This window comes from Phyllobates terribilis, unplaced genomic scaffold (assembly GCF_046119375.1).
Source record: "Phyllobates terribilis strain yellow unplaced genomic scaffold, ASM4611937v1 Scaffold_5__5_contigs__length_657084704, whole genome shotgun sequence".
NCBI lineage: Eukaryota > Metazoa > Chordata > Amphibia > Anura > Dendrobatidae > Phyllobates > Phyllobates terribilis.
In genome coordinates this window covers 248,331,096-248,345,397 of record NW_027362765.1, presented here as the reverse complement: position 1 = coordinate 248,345,397, position 14,302 = coordinate 248,331,096, and the positions used below count along the sequence as shown (strand labels likewise).

General features: G+C 42.9%; 1 pseudogene; it reads right to left on the bottom strand.

Moving 5' to 3' along the window:
• Positions 1 to 251: 251 nt before the first annotated feature.
• On the bottom strand, positions 252 to 352 carry LOC141150885 (U2 spliceosomal RNA; annotated as a pseudogene).
• Between the last annotated feature and the right edge of the window lie 13,950 nt (positions 353 to 14,302).

Genomic DNA, 14,302 nt, shown 5'->3' with positions numbered 1-14,302 from the left:
CCATTGTCCCATTGTAGGGGACAATGGAACATTGGGACAATGGAATAATGCAAGAATGGAACAGACATTGCACGTGTCATAATGGGCTCCTGGCTTTTATCTGGCTGTGCTGCAGCAGCCAGCTTCAGTCCGTAGGGAGCCTACAGACTGGGAAGCAGGGGGACCGCTGCTCATTTGTTCATTAATTAGTTATCCTCTCTACCCTCCCCCCGGTCTTGAGGTGCATGGGACATTAGGGGGGAGGAGAGAGGAGAATGTGTGAAAATAGGTGGACGTATAGGGAACTTATCAGATATTAAACTGATAAGAAAAGATACTACACTTTATCTTAGCCAAAAGGCCGAGAAGTGATTACCTGAATTGGTTTCGGCCTATGGCTGCACCCTGGCCCCAAGATGGCACCCATTGTAGAGATAGGGAAAAAGACTCTCCTTAGGAAGACATGTTGTTCATTAATAGACACCTTAAAACTCACAACTATACTGCTTGTTGCAGATGCACCCCACACGTTTTTAATCTGCATAAGTCCACCTATTTTCACACATTCCCCCCCCTGCTGTCCCACGCGCCTCAAGACCAGAGGGGTGGTAGAGAGGATAACTAATTAATGAACAAACAAGCAGCGATCCCCATGCTTTTCAGTCTGTAGGCTCCCTACAGAATGAAGCTGGTTGCTGTAGCACTGCCAGATAAAAGCCAGGAGCCTGTTTTGACACATGCAATGTCTGTTCCATTCTTCCATTCTTGCATTCTTGCATTATTCCATTGTTCCATAGTCCCCTAACAACGGGACAATGGAATAATGCAAGAATGGAAGAATGGACAGACATTGCACGAGTCATAATGGGCTCCTGGCCTTTATCTGACTGTGCTGCAGCAGCCAACTTTAGTCTGTAGGGCACCTACAGACTGGGAAGCAGGGGAACCGCTACTCTACACACTGACAGTAGAGGGTGCTTGTCTTTTAAGGCCAGTAGCGGAGCGATTTCTGCTGGGTCCATGGTATATCCTTCTCTGGACACAATTTTCCCTAGAAATCGGACTTGCCTTTTGAACAGTTCACAATTCTTTGGGGTCAACTTAACTCTGTGTTGTTGATACCACTGTAATACAGTCCTCACGTGTTCAACATGCTCCCGGAAGGTTTTTCTGTGTACCACATTGTCATCCAAGTATGGCTGGCAGATATCATGCCTCAATCACTCGAAACAGGTCTCCATGCGCCTCTGAAATTCTGCTGGAGCTGAACTGAGCCCAAACGATATGCGGATCCACTGATATAACCCCCACAGTGTGATGAATGCTGTCAAGGGTCTACTGGACTCTTCAACAAACCCTTGATGGTATGCTTTACCCTGATCTAGGACAGAGAACCAGGTACTTCCTGATAGGCTATCCAGCTTATCTTGAATCCTTGGTATCGGGTGCCGATCAGGTAATGATTTTTGGTTTAGTTCCCTGTAATCACAGCAGTCTCAACGTAGCGTCCTTCTTCCTAACACAAACAATAGGAGAGGAATAAGACGACTATGACTTTTGGATCCAACCTCTGTTGTTTAGATCTTGTAAATACTCTTTCACTTCACGGTGTAATGGTTTTGGCACAGACATGTAACTTCTGGTTACTGGGGTAGTGTCTTTCAAATTGATTTTCAATTGCAACGAAGTGATACAGCCTATATCAGAGTCATTTTTAGAGAATGCATGACACTCTTCTCTCAGCATCTGTTTTGCTATCGCTATATCTTCAACACACAAGTGTTGCAGGGATACTGGGGTATCCCAGGACCCTGAGGTGGGTTGTGCAATTTCCTCCCCTGGGCAACTCCTGTTCCTTGGTGGGGAGACTGAATTCACGGTAGACCCCTGGGCAGGTCTCACACTGGCTGGATATACCGTTTTAACAGTTTCAATGTGACCTAACACAGTCTTTGGATCCAGCCTAATTTCGTGTTTCATAGTATTCATAATATTCATCACCGGTCACTCGAGCAAACCCACCAGTAGGAATCGTAAGCACAGTCTCACCTTGAACTAGGCCTTCCGGAAGTTCTGAGGAGTCTTATGGCACGAACAATCTTTTCTGGACTTTTCTTCCCAGTTCTACCCAGACTCCACACCTCACCCCCACCATTTGGTTTGCAGGGAGGATGGTTGAGCGCCAGCCTCCCTTGACTTCTTTTAGGTCCATTGTATTCTGTGCTTTCTTTACTCTATGAATCACATTTTCCACCACGGCATTGGGTATGGCAAATGATGTGGCAATTGCATCCACCACCAGCATCCCTGACTTGTGTTTCGTGATGACCTTGTTAGAACTCTCCTGTTAGGTTTTTTTGAGTTTGCTGGTCACATGACCATTTTTGCCTATTTAATCCGGCTCCGCCCTCCTTGCCTTGCTGGACTTCATTGTATTTACTACTCTTGAGCTAGCTTGGTGCTTTGTTGCCGTTCTCTGTTAGTTTTGCTAGGTCTTCTGACCTCTATGCTTTTTGTTGTGTGTTTGTCTTTGACTGCTACTATTTCTGCTAGGAGGTGTCCAACTTATCCCAGTCCCTAGTTCTTGTAGGGATACCTCCCTCACATCTATAGGTCTTCGTACAGACTAGCCGAGGACTTTAGTGGGTCTGATCGCAGGATCAGGTTCCCCGTTACATCGTAGGGATCTAGTTTAGTTCTATTGTAGGGACAGATCTCCTGTCTTTCCTTAGTCTCTGTAGCAGATCATAACAGTAAGTCCAGCCCTAAAAGAAAAAAAAATAAATAAATAAAAATTTTTCTCTAAGGAAAGACCTCCAGTTTTCCATCATGGTCTCGGTTCAAGATTTGGCTCAACGCTTGCAGGGACTCTCTCTGGAGGTGGTCAAGCTCCAACAACACGTGAGTAGCTGTCCTGGAGCACATTTCGTTGAACCAAAGGTACGTCTGCCTGATTTATTTTTTGGCGAACAACAAGATTTTTTTTCTTTTAAAAAATGCTTGTTTATTGTATTTTCGTTTGAGACCCGGATCCTCTGGTGATGAATCACAGCGCATAGGGTTCATAATGTCACTTTTGCGCAAAGATCCTCAGGGATGGGCCTTCTCTCTCCAAGCTAGTGATCCGTGCTTTAGATCAGTGGATAGTTTTTTTTCTACTTTGGGTTTGTTGTACGATGATCCTGATCGTGTCTCATCTGCTGAGTCTGAATTAAGACGTTTGAGGCAGGGATCGGGTAATGTGGAAAAATATTGTTCTCACTTCCGTCGGTGGTCTGCCCAGGTGGGGTGGAGCGATTCAGCTTTGAAAAGCTTGTTTCTTGCAGGGCTAGGTGAAAGGGTTAAGGATTTACTGATTGCTTATCCCACACCTGGAAACTTGCAGGAGGCAATGCAATTAGCTATACGGGTGGACAGGAGACTGCGTGCAAGGATTAATGAGAGCAAATCCTCTGCTATGTCAACTCCGAGTCTTGAGAGGGTCTGTGCTGACAATGGAGAGTCGATGGAGATTGGGGCGATGGCACCCCGCTCTCAGGAAAAAGACCGCAGGCTTTCAGAAGGCTTGTGCTTCTATTGCGGAAATTCTGGTCATTTTATTAAGAGCTGTGTGCTTCGTATGAAGAAAGAAAAAAAAAAAGGTCAGTCATGCCCGTATTGCCTGTTTAAATTCTAAGGGAGTATTCCTATCTGCCACTACTGCTGCTCAGGATGAATTAATTGAATTTCGGGTATTTTTGGATTGTGGTTCTACTCTGAATGTGATTGATGGGGGATTCTTGGAAAAACTTAGATTAGAACCTAAAACTTTGTCATCCCCTATTTCTGTGGTTTCTGTTGATAGCTTTCCCTTGAAGAGTGTTACTCACAAGGTCTGTGAATTTCCCCTCACTATTAATGGTATTCATCAAGAGAATTTGGATTTGGTGGTATTGGATAATTTGCCTTCTCCAGTAATATTGGGGTTACCCTGGTTAAAATTGCACAATCCTGTATTGGATTGGTCTACCAATGAAATTAAGTCCTGGAGCCCTAAGTGTTATGACAAGAGTTGTAACGGGCGCATTGCTGCTGTGGAAAAAGGGGAATTACCTGTACCTATTCAGGATTTTTGGAGAGTTTTTTCTGAGGAGGAGTCGCAAATTTTGCCTCTCCATAGAGACTATGATTGTACCATTGAATTTGTCCCTGGAGCGACTCTTCCTAAAAGTCGTTTATTTAATCTGACTATTCCTGAGAGAAAGGCTTTGGAGGAATACATACAGACAAACTTGGCCGCCGGTCACATTAGGCCTTCCAAGTCTCCTGTGGCTGTTGGATTTTTTTTTGTTAAAAAGAAAGATGGCGGTTTACGTCCTTGTCTGGACTTTAGTGAGATTAATAAAATTACTGTACGCAATCCTTACCCACTGCCATTGATTCCTGATTTATTTAACCAGTTAGTGGGGGCCAAGTGGTTCTCTAAAATTGATCTCCGGGGGGCATACAATTTGTTGCGCATGAAGGAGGGTGATGAATGGAAGACTGCTTTTAACACTCCTGTGGGTCATTTTGAGAATCTGGTGATGCCTTTTGGTCTTACCAATGCTCCAGCATTTTTTCAGAATCTTATTAATGACATCCTTAGACCTTTAATCGGCAAAAATGTGGTTGTGTATTTGGATGACATTCTGATTTATTCGCCTGATCTGGAGTCTCATTGGCGGAGCGTACGTGAGGTATTACAGTTATTAATGGACAATTCGCTTTTTGCTAAGCTGGAGAAATGTGAGTTCGCTGTACAGAGAATTAGTTTTTTGGGCTGCATTATCTCCAGTGAAGGTTTTGAGATGGACCCGGTTAAAGTTCAAGCTGTGCAGGAATGGCCTAGGCCTATTGGTTTGAAATCGATACAGAGGTTTTTGGGTTTCGCCAATTATTACAGAAAATTCATAAAAAAATTTTCTATTATTGTCAAACCGCTGACCGATCTCACCAGGAAAGGTGCTAATGCGGTTCAGTGGACTTCTGAGGCCATTGAAGCTTTTGTGTTTCTAAAGGAGAGGTTCACCTCTGCTCCCATCCTTATGCAGCCTGATGTGACTAAGCCATTTTTGGTTGAGGTTGATGCTTCTTCGGTGGGGGTCGGTGCGGTGTTGTCTCAGGAAAACAAGGATGGAGTACATCCCTGTGCCTTTTTTTCAAAGAAATTTTCTGAGACTGAACTTAATTACGATATTGGTAATCGGGAATTGCTGGCGATTAAACTCGCATTTGAACACTGGCGTCACCTCTTGGAAGGTGCTGAATTTCCCATTCAGGTTTTCACTGATCATAAAAATCTGATCTATCTTGATGCTGCCAAGCGCTTGAATGCCCGTCAGGCTAGGTGGGCACTTTTTTTCTCGCGGTTTAATTTTTCCGTTACTTACATCCCGGGTACCAAGAATGTTAAAGCGGATGCTTTGTCTCGCAGCTTTTCTCCCATGGTCGGTGTTGAGGAGGAAGAGGAGACCATTTTACAAGAAGGTGTTGTGATTGCTGCTTTGGACTCCGTTTTGGAGGATGAGATTCTTAAAGCTCAGGAGAATGCCCCATCTAACACTCCCCATGGGAGGTTGTTTGTGCCTAGGACCTTTAGGAGAGATTTGTTTGTTGAGTGTCATGAGTCTCGGTTGGCAGGTCATCCAGGAATTTCCGAGACCAAGAGACTTGTGGGTCGCAGTTCTTGGTGGCCTGGATGGCAGAAGGAAGTCATTAAGTGGGTGCGCCAATGTACTGTGTGTGCAAGATCCAAGTCTTCGCATGCTCCTGCTGCGGGGTTGCTTTGCCCTCTGGAGGTTCCTAGTGCACCTTGGACACATCTGGCTATGAACTTTATTACTGACCTTCCCCCCTCTGAAGGTTTCACGGTCATCTGGGTGGTCGTGGACCGTTTTAGCAAGATGTGTCACTTGGTTCCCTTCATCAAACTGCCTTGCGCTAAGACACTCACTAAGGCCTTTGTCAAGGAAATTGTCAGACTACATGGTGTTCCTACTGACATTGTTTCTGATAGGGGACCTCAGTTCGTGGCTCGTTTTTGGCGTGCCTTTTGTGACAGATAGGAAACGGCAAGAGGTTTTGTTTGCTGTTGGTGACATGGTTTGGTTGTCATCTAAGAATCTGCGATTGAGGATTCCTTCTAAAAAATTGGGTCCCAAGTTCGTAGGGCCCTTTAAGGTGCTTCAGATAGTTAACCAATCTGCTGTTAGGTTGGAGGTTCCTACGTCCTGGAAGATTAACCCGGTGTTTCATGTTTCTCTATTGAAAAAAGCTGATGTGTCGGATGGTGATGCCTCTGCCTCTGTTCCTCCGGTGGTGGAGGACGGGGAATATGAAATTTCCCGCATCCTAAATTCTAGACGGTATAGAGGGAGTTTGCAGTATCTCGTCGCTTGGAAGGGTTTCAGACCTGAGGATAACTCATGGGTGAGGGCGGATGATGTTTCTGCTTCCAGACTTGTCAGAGCGTTTCACAGGAGGTTTCCTGGTAAGCCTGGGCCTAGGGGATCCGGAGGATCCTCTTAGAAGAGGGGGTACTGTTAGAACTCTCCTGTTAGGTTTTTTTGAGTTTGCTGGTCACATGATCATTTTTGCCTATTTAATCCGGCTCCACCCTCCTTGCCTTGCTGGACTTCATTGTATTTACTACTCTTGAGCTAGTTTGGTGCTCTGTTGCCGTTCTCTGTTAGTTTTGCTAGGTCTTCTGACCTCTATGCTTTTTGTTGTGTGCTTGTCTTTGACTGCTACTATTTCTGCTAGGAGGTGTCCAACTTATCCCAGTCCCTAGTTCTTGTAGGGATACCTCCCTCACATCTATAGGTCTTCGTACAGACTAGCCGAGGACTTTAGCGGGTCTGATCGCAGGATCAGGTTCCCCGTTACATCGTAGGGATCTAGTTTAGTTCTATTGTAGGGACAGATCTCCTGTCTTTCCTTAGTCTCTGTAGCAGATCATAACAGACCTCACTGATTACATTATAACCCAAGATAGGATCCTCTGCCATGTTCTGATCACTGGTCACAAGAAAATGTACCAAAAGCTCAATGGTGTTGTTGTTCTTCGTGGCCCTCAGTTGGAAAGTCACTTCCACCCAGACTACGAAAGGGATTTCGGTCTGGTTGACGGCTTTGCCGTGAAGTTCCACTGGTCCCAAGAGTTCTTTTAGTGACTGAAGGCAGGTATGTGGCAGGTAGTGCCTTCTCCATTCTTCATTTAAAATGCTCGCTTGGGCTCCTGTGTCCCACAGTGCTTTTAACAGGAGTCCATCTAGCTTGCACTGTATAAAGCACCTTTCACCGATTAGGCTGATGAGTCTATCTTTACTGACAGAGGAATCCTCCTCCCAGGAGTACATTGTTTGACCTCTACCCTGGGCATTAAGTAACTGATGCCCATGTCTCTCTTGCAGCTGTTGCACCAGCTCGTGCACCAGTACAACAGAGTACAAGTCTGACACATGGTGAACGACTGGAGAGGTTGGTGCAGGAGTATCTAGAGTTCAATATCAATACCATCAGGGAAGCTTTGAACACTTTTACATTTTGGTCTTGAAAAAATGGATGAATGGTCTGAGCTCGCCTCTCACGCCTTTGAGGTTTTATCATGTCCGGCAGCCAGCATTCTCTCTGAACATGTCTTCAGCACTGCTGGTAGTGTCTTGACGGATAAGCACACCTGGCTGTCCCCTGTGGTGTAGCCCGCCTAACTTTCATCAAGATGAATAAGTCATGGATCTCCAAGGACTTTTGCACCCCGATTGCAGACTGTACAGAGTAGGCGATGTTGTCGTTTTGAGTGTGCTGCATTAATCTCTTGAAATTGCAGTCTGTGATATGGCTTCTGTGCCTGCTCTTGCTGCTGCTGCAGATTTTAGGCCCTAATTTTGGGAAATGTGGAGAATTCTAATTGTGTCTCCATCCATTGGGTTGGCTGTAGTGGGACAGGTTTGGGTCTGCGTTAAACTACTTGTAGTCTAATGACATTAATGCCACTTCAGTGGTGTTAGGTCCTCATTTAGCGCAATGTGAACACTCCTGGTTAGGTCTCCATCTCCTGGGTTGGCTGTACTGGAATATTTAATATATTACACTATTTCTACTGTAGTGAAATTGATTAAACATTGCTAGTGTCTGCCACAAATTTTTTGAAATGTGGAGAATCATGATTGGGTCTCCATCTATTGGGTTGGCTGTAGAGGAACTGGTTTTGGCCTCCTTTTCAATACTTATACTCCAGTGAAATTGATGCCACTTCGGTGGTGTTTGTTAGGCCCTCATTCAGGGCAATGTGAACACTCCTGGTTAAGTCTCCATCTCTTGGGTTGTCTGTTCTGGAAGAGATGAGGGTCTCATTTACACTATTTCTACTGTAGTGAAATTGATTACACACGCTAATTTTTGGAAATGTGGGGAATCCTGAATGGGTTTCCATCCATTGGGTTGACTGTAGTGGAATAGGTTTTGGTATCCATGCATTTCTATAGTTATACTGTAGTGAAATTGAGCATTTGATGCAGATATTATTGTCCCCAAACGGGTACACAAACATGATAAACTCTAAATTGATTTTCAATAAATAACCATCAGTTGCCCCATCAAACACCTCTGCTGCTTCTTCCTCCTCCTCTGTTACCGTGCCAAGTTGTGTCACGAAGGTGTCCGACAGAACCTGCTGTATACCCGCTGTAGTTAGGCTGAGTGACAGCCCGTCAGCTGTAAGTGAAGCGGACATGCCTGCTGTGTTTGTCTCTCTGAGCACACCACACGTTTCTCAATCCACCGTAACATTTCCGCCTGCACCTCACTTCTGGGTTGGCTGTAGTGGGACAGGTATGGGTCTGCGTTAAACTACTTGTAGTCTGATGACATTGATGCCACTTCGGTGGTGTTATGCCCTCATTTAGGGCAATGTGAACACTCCTGGTTAGGTCTATATCTCCTGGGTTTGCTGTACTGGAAGAGGTGTGGGTCTTATTTGCACTATTTGTGAAATTGATGTCACTTTGCTGGCATCTGCCACTAATTTTTTGAAATGTGGGGAATCCTGATTCGGTCTCCATTTATTGGGTTGGCTGTAGTGGAACTTTCTTGTTCTGCAGTCTAAGTTGTGTAAGGTTGCGTACCAGTCCTTGCTGCACTCCTGATACATACTCTGCCTGCTGGACTCCTGATACAGAGTCTATGATACAGACTCTGCCTGCTGTACTCGTGATACAAACTCTTCCTGCTGCACTCCTGATGCAGACTCTGCCTGCTGCACTCCTGATACAGACTCTGTCTGCTGCACTCCTGATACAGACTCTGCCTGCTGCACTCTGATACAGACTCTGCCTCCTGCACTCTGATATAGACTCTGCCTGCTGTACTCCTGATACAGACTCTGCCTGCTGCACTCCTGATACAGACTCTGTCTGCTGCACTCTGATACAGACTCGGCCTGCTGCACTCTGATGCAGACTCTGTCTACTGCACTCTGATACAGACTCTGCCTGCTGCACTCTGATATAGGCTTTGCCTGCTGCACTCTGATACAGACTCTGCCTGCTGCACTCTGATACACTCCAGGCTCTCCGGGGTCCGTGGCACAGTGGTTCCACAAACCATGTCCATGACAGTGCTCCCTCGCAGGCAGGGTCCTCTCTCCTGTTGTACCAGTCGGTGACCCCTTTTGACATGTAAAGCGCAACTGAATAAATGTCGCTGTCACAGTAATAATAATTATAGTACTTGTACTCTGGGTCAATTGATGGCACTTCCCTGGTGTCTACACCTAATTTGATGTGTTTTTGGTCCTGTTTTTGATCCCGTTTCTAGGTGTTGTATATGCATTTTTTTGGTCCGTCCATTGACTCTGATGGGATTCTGAAATGGTCGACGAAAATTCGGCAAATAAATTTGGTGAATATTAATTTGTTCGGTGAACTTTTCCAAACCGAACATTGAAATGTTGTCTCATGCCTAGTAAAGAGGACATCTAATTCATGTACAAACGAGCAGCGTTCCCCCTGCTTCCCAGTCTGTAGTCTCCCTACAGACTGAAACTGGCTGCTGCAGCACAGCCAGATAAAGGCCAGGAGCCCATTATGACACGTGCAATGTCTGTTCCATTCTTCCATTCTTGCATTATTCCATTGTCCCATTTTTCCATTGTCCCCTAACAATGAGACAATGGAATAATGCAAGAATGGAAGAAAGAGTGAATGTTGATTCAGGATTTTTAGTATGTCCCCTTTATCCCTTTCTTTTTCAAAACAAACTAAAATGTCATCAACATATATGAGTACATAGATCCATCTGTCCATTAGTCTTTTTGTGTACAGGCAATGATCAGCTTTGCTTCTTTTAAATGTTTAATTTGTGAGCAACTCCGTGATTTTATCATTCCACGCTTTAGCAGCTTGTTTTAAACCGTATATACTTTTCTGTAATTTGCAAACCATGTTTGGGTTACTTTCTTCTTTGAATCCTGGAGGTTCTTCCATGTAAATATCTTCTGTTAAACTTCCATTCATAAATTCTGTCTTTACATCCAGATGTTTCAGTTCCATTTGTTTCATTGCTGCAACTGCAAACAAAGTTCTTATTGTAGTATGTTTGACAACTGGAGCAAATGTTTCATCATAGTCTTCTCCATATTTTTGAGAATAATCTTTAGCTACGAGTCTTGCTCGGTATCGTTTAGCTGTGCCATCTGTTCGGTACTTTACTTTAAAAACTCATTTACATCCTATAGCTTTTCTTCCTTCTGGTAATTCTGTTAGTGTCCATGTTTTTAAGTCATGCATGGATTTTATTTCTACTTCTGTTGCATTTATTGGCTTCTTCTTCAGGAAGTCGAGATATGTCTTCCCAAGAGGTCGGCTCATAAATTTTAATTGTGCTTGCCTTGTATGAAAGGCGTATTGGTGGTTTTCCTTTGTTTTCTCTTATTGAACGTCTTGGTTCTGTGTCTGTAGTTGTTTCTCTTCACTTTCAGTATTCTGTTTTTTATTAATTTCAACTTCTTTTTCAACAGATATTCCTTCAGCTATATCATTGCTGTTTTTCTAATTTTTTGTTTCCAGTGAAATCATAGTATCTTCATTTAGATCCTCAATGAATGTCAAACTGTTACTCACCATAACTCTGTCTGTTTTAGGATCTAGGATTCTATATCCTTTGCAATTTTCACTATATCCAACAAATATTCCTTCCATGGACCTATTTTGAAGTTTGGAATGTTTTTCTGTTGGAATAAATACAAAAACTTTACAACCAAAAACTCTTAAATGATTTACACTTGGTTTCATACCTTGCCACAGTTCATATGTTTGTTTTTTTCAGTTTTCTAGAAAAAAGTCGGTTCTGTAGATATGTAGCTGTCATTGCTGCTTCACCCCAATATTTCTCTGATAGTTTGGAATTTGTCAGCATACACCTTATCATTTCAGTCAGAGTTCTGTTTTTCCTTTCCGCTACTCCATTTTGTTCAGGTTTGTAAGGAACAGTCTTTTGATGCTCTATACCATTTTTTCTTAAGTAGTTTTCTATTTGGTGTCCTGTGAATTCACCTTCATTATCACTTCTAATGACAATTGGCTTCCTCTGAAATTTGTTATTCGACTTTGTCACGTAGTCTACTAGTTTATTGAAAACTTCGCTTTTGTTCTTGATCAAGTATGTGAATGTGTATCTTGAGTAGTCATCTATAAAAGTCACCATATATCTATTTCCTCCTGATATAGTCACTTTCATGGGTCCACATGCGTCAGTATGCACCAAATCAAGTGGTCTTGTGCTTTTTGTTTCACTTTCTTTAGAAATAGATTTCCTTGTGGCTTTTGATTTTATACAACATTCACATCTTACGGTAATTAAGCAGTGAGATATCAATAGATCCTTTGTCAATTCTTTCCTTTGTAGCTCCATTATACTTTCAGGATGTCTGTGTCCTAGACGTCTATGCCACATGTGAATACAATTCTTGTGATCATGTGTACATTACTTCATCTGTTCTTTTAATGTGTCTAGATGATGTAATTGTTCATCTGCCTTGACATTGGTTATTACTTTGTTTCCTGCTAGGATTGTACATCTTTGAATTTTACAGTAAGTCCTTTAGCTGTTAGACGTTTTACAGATAACAATCCTCCTTCTAATCCTGGAGCATATAACACATCCTGTACAAGTATTTTTGGATCATGCCCAAACTTGTTAGAACAGTTTAGCATTCCTTGTCCAACACCTTTTTCAGTTATTTTGCTTCCATCTGCAAGATAAATGGCTTCCTTCTTATTTAAATTAAGTTCAGTAAAGAAATTTTTATTACTTGTCATGTGACTTGTTGCTCCTGAGTCAATAACCCAACCCAACAATGATTTCTTATCAGTCACTTTAAATGTGCCATTGCAATTATTTTCACATGAATCAGAAATTGTGTTTTTCGCCTTCTATGTATTCTCTTTATGATGTAATTTCTGTTGTTCTGCTTTACATATAGTACAGTCTTTCTTTAAATGTCCTTTTTTCTTACATCTGAAACAATCTCTTGTCTCTTTATTATAGGGTCTTTTTGATTCTGTAGCTTTTCCATTATCTTTTTCAGTAGAAGAATCATTTGTTTGTTCTTTCCTTCTTTGATATTCATCTATGAGTCTGGTCTTCACAAACTCTAATGTAATGTCTGTTTCAGGTCTTGTCTCTAGTGCATTTATCAAAGCAGTATGAATGCGGTAAACTGCACAATAATATTGCTGCTACATGGCTTTCCTTAATATCTTCACCAATTGATCTCAGCTGTGATATCACTTCCATAATAGAGGATATATGCTTCTGCGTGTCATTGTCTGCACTTAGTCTCATACTGGAAAGCTTTGTTAGCAGAAATAACTTGTGATTTAAGCTGGGTCTTTCATGTAGCTTTCTTAGTGCTTCTCACATTCCCTTTGCTGTATCCTCATTCCTTATGTGGATTAATTGAGCATCATCCACTAATAGGCTGATGGTAGGTCTTGCTTGTCTATTTTTCTTATCCCATGTCTGATTATCCTCATCAGGTCTATCTGTAGTGATTACTTCCCATAAATCATCTTTAGACAACAACATTTCTACTTTGAACTTCCATAACTGATAAATCTCATTACTCAGCTTAGCTACTGTGAGTTTTAGCTCTGTGCTACTTGTTATCTTTAACTTGTCTTACTTGTTTGGAGAGAATAGTACTGAAGAATTCTTCTGCATTCACCAGGGTCTTGCTGAGAGTTACGGTGTCCTGGGTGTCTGGGATCCTTGGTGCCTGGGCCCATAACCTGTTGCACAGCTTCTGGATACCCACAGTTGCAGTAGAAACTTCACAGAGCAGAGCATTACATGGGATAACAAGCTTTTACTTCTCAGAACATGAGGTAAAGGAAAAAACGCACAGTCACACAGTAAACAAGGAAACTCTACACAACATCGCCATCCACTGTCAGATGAGCACAAAGTCCTCCTTCACACAAACAAAAAGTCCACAACTACTGCATACACAAACAGTTTTAACTATTGGTAATTTTATTCTTGATTCCGACTGCAAATTGTTAAAGGTACCAGAAGCAAAAATGTTAGGTATTTATTTTTCAGGGTCTGGTGGGAATGTTAAAAACTGGGAGTCCTTGCTGGAAAGAGTGAGAAAAAAAGATATCAAGATTAGTGTTGAGCGAATTTGTTTGGCGAATGTTCGAAAGTTTCAAATTCGGCACGAATATGGTACATTCGGATTCGTAATCGCAAAGGCGAGCAATTTTTTTTAAAATCGGAAAAGTTCGACGAATTTGCGTGGGACCGCGAATACAGGGCAACCATGGCGTTTTGAACAGTTTTGTTAGCGTAGTGCAAGTGTATGATGAGTGGCGACATGTGCTAGGTGAGTGTGGGGGCTGTAGAGAGCTTAGAACAGGTGAGATCAGAGGTGCACTGTTTTTGTTTATTTTCCTGTGGGTAGCAACTTTAACTGAGGAAACCGCGGCCAGCCAATCATAGCGCAGGAAGCATCTACACTGTCCAGACATAAGGGCTTCTGCAATTGGCTGCAGAAATCACATGTCCTCTCAATATAAAAAGCGGCCATGTTCCCTCAGTGCCATTATATCCATGTCACTGCTGGAGACAGACGCAGCTCAGTGTTCTCCTGTGTAATGAGAGATATTAGCTAGATAGATGGGCGCTTGTGTGGTAGTCAGATAGTGTAGATAATTCCTGGCCTGTGTACCTCTGCAACTGCTGGTGCAGCACCTTTTTGGTGTTCTTGTGCAAGTACTGCGATTCTGACAGAAACTGATGG